Source organism: Crocuta crocuta, unplaced genomic scaffold (assembly GCF_008692635.1).
Source record: "Crocuta crocuta isolate KB4526 unplaced genomic scaffold, BGI_CrCroc_1.0 scaffold549, whole genome shotgun sequence".
Lineage (NCBI taxonomy): Eukaryota > Metazoa > Chordata > Mammalia > Carnivora > Hyaenidae > Crocuta > Crocuta crocuta.
In genome coordinates this window covers 2,125,952-2,131,208 of record NW_027529169.1, presented here as the reverse complement: position 1 = coordinate 2,131,208, position 5,257 = coordinate 2,125,952, and the positions used below count along the sequence as shown (strand labels likewise).

General features: G+C 41.8%; 1 pseudogene; it reads right to left on the bottom strand.

Annotated features, from left to right (window-relative positions):
• Positions 1–1,521: 1,521 nt before the first annotated feature.
• Positions 1,522–1,995, bottom strand: LOC144226145 (large ribosomal subunit protein uL23 pseudogene; annotated as a pseudogene).
• Positions 1,996–5,257: the final 3,262 nt, after the last annotated feature.

The window sequence follows — 5,257 nt, the reverse complement described above, 5'->3', positions numbered from 1 at the left end:
CTGGGTGGCTTAGTCGGTTAAGCGTCCGACTTTTGCTTAGGTCATGATCTCGCGGTTCGTGGGTTCGAGCCCCGCGTCGGGCTCTGTGCTGACTGCCAGCTCAGAGCCTGGAGCCTGTTTCAGTCTGTGACTCCCTCTCTCTCTGACCCTCCCCTGCTCACGCTGTCTCTCTCTCTCTCTCCTAGAAATAAATAAAACATTTTAAAAAATTTTTTAAAAAAACTATGAGACAATCAAAGAAGTCTGAATATTGCTAGATATGTGATGATATTAAGACATTTATGTTAAATGTTTAGGTCAGTAACTTTGTCTATAAAGGGCCAGATAGTGTTTTAGGCTTTGTGGGTCTCTAGCCTGCTGCAACTATTCAACTATGTCAACATAACAACACATAACAAACTGCGGTGGCTGTATTCCAGTAAAAGATTACTTACAAAAACAGGCAACAGGATGGATTTTGTTAACCTCTGTTTTAGAGATATATTCAGAAGAGCTTATAGATGAAAGTATATGATGGATGGGATTTGCCTCTAAACCTTCCACTGGAGAGGAGGGGGTTGTGAGTGAGCAGTATAAATGAAACAACATTGGTCATATGCTGATGATTAGCTGAGGATAGGTAACAGGGGAGTTCATTATACCCGTAGTTCTCAAAGTGTGGTCCCTGAACCACCAGTGTCAGCATCAGCTGGAAACTTGTTCTAAATGCCAATTTCAGGCCCCACCTAAGACTTACTGAATCAGAAACTCTGGGGGTGGATCCCAGCAATCTTTTTTTTAAATTTTTTTAATGTTTTTTATTTATTTCTAGGAGAGAGAGAGACAGCGTGAGCAGGGGAGAGTCAGAGAGAGAGGGAGTCACAGACTGAAACAGGCTCCAGGCTCTGAGCTGGCAGTCAGCACAGAACCCGACGCGGGGCTCGAACCCAATGAACTGCGAGATCATGACCTAAGCGAAAGTCAGACGCTTAACCGACTAAGCCACCCAGGCGCCCCTCCCAGCAATCTGTTTTAACAAGCCCTCCAGGTGATTCTAATGCACACTAACGTTATTCTCTCTCTTTGTACTCTCCTATCTGTTTGAAATTTTGCATAGTAAAAAGTTTTCTTCGTCTGATTCCCAAAGTGGCCATACCAGATAAGCAGTCCCTTTTAGGAAATATCAATTGCTTTAGATAGAGTTTGATACATTGCTGAAGCAGGGGAATTTAAAAATACAAATGAAGCAACCTCTTTTGAAATGCTTATTAGATCTATTACCTAACTCATAACAAATGACTAGCACACACATATTTTTGTATAGTCCTGGTCTTTTTTTTTAAGTATTATTATTGAAACAGTTAACCCACTAAAAGTTTACTTTATTTTATATGCACTATCAGCTAAACATCTTCATTAGTTTTTCAGGGAAAACATAAATTATTTGACCTGAAAACATCTCTGTTATCAAGATCAAGAACATGTGTTTTTTTTTTTAATGGTGAAAAAATTTATATTTAGCTTCAGCCAGCTGGATTCAGTTTAGATTATCCCAATTTTGTTGGCAACATCCAAAGCATCGTAGTCAGGAGCCAGATGAACATATGCTTTCTTTTCTCCATTGAGCCTGATCAGAGTGTTGACCTTGGCCACCTCAATGTCATAGAGCTTCTTCACAACCTGTTGGATCTGGTGCTTGTTGGGCTTGACGTCCACAATGAACACAAGAGTGTTGTTGTTTTCTGTTTTCTTCACAGCAGACTCAGTCATCAGGGGAAACTTGATGACGGCATACTGGTCAAGCTTGTGTCTCCTGGGGGAGCTGTTTCGAGGATATTTGGGCTGCCTTGGGAGACGCAGTATCTTGGGCTGTCAGAATGTAGGTAAAGCGCGAATCTTCTTTTTTTTTTTACGACTGTGGCCGCCTTTCAGCACTGCTTTCTTGGCCTTCAAAGCCTTGGCTTTGGCTTTGGCTTTGGGAGGGGTATGGGCTTCCTTTTTTGCCTTTGGTGCCATCTTCGTGAAAGGGCAAGAACATGTTTAATATATATAAATATCAAATCATCATGTCATATACCTGAAACTAATGTCATATGTCAATTATATCTTCATTAAAAAGGATATATTTTCCTAATACTCTGCTTTGTTTTTTATCAGATATTATTTTCCAGATTTTGCAACATTTTAACATTGATTTACAGTATGTATTATTGTCATGTCTTGAATTAATTTGAATTGAAAATGTGACAAATTTCTCAACCTCATCCCCAGCAGGTTTTTTTTAAGCTTGTCATCAGTAAATAGTTAGCTATTGTTTTGGAAATTAAGTATGTGGAGCATTTCTCCATTATTCTTTAAAATTTATGCTAGCTATTATAGAATGAAGATGCTCTCTGTGGAGCAAAACAGTCTGTAATTTACTGTTTTGTTGCATAAATTCATGAAATATTTTCATTCCTCTATAACTGAGCCCTTCTCTGCCAGCCCCTAAGTATATCGATTACTATTTCCAAAACTAGCAGTGGACACAAGGAATCTAGAGGAAACATCTAAAACATAATATGTTGTATATCTAATGTAACATGAGCAGAGGTTATGACACTTCTATTTCGTGATTTGATTTGCCTAAATACCTTTAGTCTATCAGCACTGAAATATGCTACTGAAAGGTGTCACTTTTATGTCACATATTCAGGATCTCAAAAAGCATATTTCCTACAGAATAACTGATCCAGGCATATTGTAGCCAACCTGTATAAGATACAGTTCCTCCCTTAATGATAAAGCAAATTGGGACACCTGGGTGTCTCAGTTGGTTAAGTGTCCGACTTCAGCTCAGGTTGTGATCCCACAGTTTGTGAGTTCGAGCCCTGGGTCAGGCTCTGTGCCAGCAGCTCAGGGCCCCAGCCTGTTTCAGATTCTGTGTCTCCCTCTCTCTCTGCTCCCTCCCCCAACTCATGTTCTGTCTCTGTCTGTCTCAAAAATAAATAAACACTAAAAATTTTTTTAAGAAAAAATGATAAAGTAAATTATATTATCAGCTAAGATGGATTGGTTGCAAGTCATAGAAACTGCCTGGCCAACTTAAGTAGAAAAGAAAGACTATCTGGCAGGGGGATGGGGTAACTCACAGAACAGAACAGACTCTGGAAGGGCAGAGACTAGAGCACCCCAGGGAGAAACAGAAGCAGGGCCTATAATCAATGGTCAGTTCAGGGGGCTGCAGAGATAAATAGCCTGTGCTATAAATAGACCCCAGCCACGTGAGATCTTTATATCATGCCTCTTATGAATGTAAACACCTTCCAGCCACCTGGCTTAGGGTGGAAGTCATCAGGTCCCTGGTGGAGAGTCCCATCAAAGCAAAACCGGGTTGCTATTAAGAAGGGAGGTAGCTGGGGAGCCTATTGAATGGACGCCCTACTTCAGCTCAGGTCATGATCTCGAGATTTGTGAGTTCGAGCCCCATGTCAGGCTCTGTGCTGACAGCTCAGAGCCTGTAGCCTGCTTCAGATTCTGTGTCTCCCCCTCTCTCTGTTCCTCCCTCGCTCATGCTCTGTCTCTCTCTCTCTCTCTCTCCAAAATGAATAAAAACATTAAAAAAAAAAAAGAAAGAAGGGAGATAGCTGGTGGGAGGCAAAAATGATAAATTTCCACTGAAATTAATTTTAAAACATGGGCAAAATACCCCTTAAAAGCATATTATTTATAGGAATCCCTCATTTGAAGAGTACAGACTGCCAAGAAGGTTGTCCATAACACGAAGGCTAGCATCTCTTTAATTCTGTTCATGTCGTTGTATATAAACACACACACACACACACCTACCCAAAAGTATAAATAAAAATTATAATAAGGTACATAAGCCTGAGTTATATTCAGCCTAATAATATAAGGGACTCATTCATTCATTTGTTCACAAGCATTTAGACATTATTCTAGATACTAAGGATACAGCACTGCAAAAAAATACATATTTTTTTAATTCTTGCCTCATGGAAGTTACACTTTTAGTCAGAGAAAGAGAAACAAGAAACAAAACAAGAAATTATGCAGCATCTTATAAGGTGCTGTGGAGGGGCGCTAGGGTGGCTTAGTCGGTTAAGCGTCCGACTTTCGCTTAGGTCATGATCTCGCGGTTTGTGGGTTCGAGCCCCGCATCGGGCTCTGTGCTGACTGCCAGCTCGGAGCCTGGAGCCTGTTTCAGTCTGTGACTCCCTCTCTCTCTGACCCTCCCCTGCTCACGCTGTCTCTCTCTCTCTCCTAGAAATAAATAAAACATTAAAAAAAAAAGGTGCTGTGGAGAAAAATACATGAGAGAAGGGGATAGGGGAGAGAGAGTGCCAGGTAAAGTTTGCAAATTTAAAAAGAGTAATCAGGGAAGGCCTCACTGAGGTGACAATAAAGCAAAGACTTGTAAGGTGAGAGGAAGTCAGGCAAGTATATGGAGGAAAACCTTCCAAGAAGAAGGAGTCGTGGGTGCAAGGCATTGAGGCAGGTGTACATCTGGGGTGTTGAGGGATCATAAAGAGGCCAGTGTGGCTGGAGCCCCTGAAGTGAGCAATAGGAGAAGGGTTGGAAGTGGGGTCAGAGGTGGTCTGACCTCAGGCCATGACAGGCCTTGTTGGCCACTGTGAAGCCTTTGAAAGCCTTTGACTTTTTCTCTAAGTGAGATAGGAAAATCACACTACAGAGAATTAATTCCCAACCTAAGAATTCACCTTCCCTTGAATCATCTTCTAAAATCTATTTAATATCAAGACCCTCTCTTCCCCTGGCTCTCAAGGCCTATCTGTACACTTCCTGGATGACTAAAGGTTTCTGCCAATATCTAGGCATTGTCTAACTCCCAGAACATCACTGCTCAGCTGTATCAGCCAGCGTCCGGCCAAGAGATAGAAACCACACAGTGATTTTAACAAGGAAAGTTTAATTATAACAGACGATTCAATAATTGGGCATAAGCTGGTAAGAAGTTAAGAAAACTCTTGAAGAATACAAGAATTGCAGATCTAAGGAGTAGTTGCTACTCCTGGGGCGGAGACAGAGTGCCCAAGGAAGAGCTCCCCTCCTCCTGGACTGAGATCCACACCCTATTGGAGAGAGCACCCATAGCTCACTAGATAGAGAGTAGTTGCTGAGGTGCCATTACTGCTGGATCTGGCTGGAAATCCACCCTCCGGATTGCACGAGAAAGCCACTGACAAGGAGGTGCCATGCTTGGAATTTGCTGCAAAGCGCACAAGGGGCTACCAGAGGAACACAGCTAGATGCTGGA